Raw genomic sequence first — 1,470 nt, forward strand, 5'->3', positions numbered from 1 at the left:
CTGGAGGAGGCTGCGCGGAGGCAGCCGGCCTCTCACGTATCGTGCTTGGCTTGCGACTGGCTTTGTCCTTCGCTGTTTGCAAAGCAGCCTCGGGTCTTGTTTCCTACCCCCTGTTTTAGCTGCCTTTAGGTCTTTTCCTACGGTCTCTTCTTCCCCCCCAACCCTGACCTCAACCCCAGGGCAGTGCTGCCAAAAGCACTGGCATGGTCCCTTATCCCCGTTATCCGGTGGGAGGAGACTGCGCACCAGTCGGTCAATACAGAAACATTTATGGATGCGGACACCTGTGTTACCTCCCTATCTCTGTGCTCGTGGCCCGTTCCCCCAGGACTTCCACTGCGCAGCTGAGTGTGGCACTTGCGCAAACCGGCCTCCGAGATCTCAGCCGGGCCGCCAGCGAGGGACGAGCGAGCAATAGGGTTGAATTAAAGGAGGTGCCCAGCACTGCACTACATTGAGCTCTGTGGCCCGAGGCAGGTGGTGTGCTGCAGCCCTTCCCTTGCGGTCTGGGGCATGGCTCAATCCACGCTTCCAGAAACTTCCCGGACCCGCTGAGGAAGGCCGGCTTGGCTAGCCTTTACTGGGAGTCTGCCTATTGCATTTTCTCTGCTGCTTCTCCTCCAGACCTACAGGGCTCCTCCATCCCTCTGTTATTCTTCTGCCTTCCTTGCCCGGGAGCAGACTGAATCAAATTTGTTGCCCTCTGCTGCCTTGCTGTACCCAGCAGCAGTTTTGTCCTGTGACACGCCTGTCTCCCCTGTCCTGCCTGGGATGCTGGGCTTCCCGCAGCAGCCCCTATTTGCATTTTTAACACCTCCTCTTCCATCAGCAACCTGGCTGCGTCCTCCCTGGCACACCCATGACTGCTAGAAGTCATAACTGGATTTCAGTCCTTCCCATAGGGGCTTAGGGTAGGAAGCGAAGTGAGCTTTCCTTTTCCTTCCATCACCTTTCTAATGTTTTCCCCCTTCTTAAGCAGCTGTTCTCTTGCTCTGCCTCTGACCAGAGAGGCTGAGCCACGACAAGCAGTGCTTTTGTCAAGGGAGAGGAAGGCAGGAAGGCTTTCCTCAAGTGCACAGGAGATCCTTGTCTTCCAAAAATCCTCACTGCAACAGCAGGAGCAGCTGGTGGGGAGCCACGTGCCCAGCAGCAGTAACTACCAAATGAACAGCCAAGGAAAAGGCAAGGACCGATGGACAAAAGGGATCCCTGTCAAGAAGCTTGCCTTGAAGCAGCAGCTTCAGGTGGCAGCTCCTGCGTGGAGACCTCCCAGCATGTGCCCTGGAAACCATCGCTGATGCTGAGATCTTAGCCAAGCCTGCTGCCACGTCCCTTCCCCAGCCCCCCAGGCTGCCGCAGCCTGCCTGCACGTGTGGCAACCCGTGTTTTCTGCCAGCATCCTCCCCCCTCGCATACCCCTTATTTTACCTGCCCCCCCAGTACCTCCCCGCCGGTCTGCCACCCCCTCCC

This window comes from Egretta garzetta, unplaced genomic scaffold (genome assembly GCF_000687185.1).
Source record: "Egretta garzetta isolate BGI_Z169 unplaced genomic scaffold, ASM68718v1 scaffold85, whole genome shotgun sequence".
NCBI classification, from domain to species: Eukaryota; Metazoa; Chordata; class Aves; order Pelecaniformes; family Ardeidae; genus Egretta; species Egretta garzetta.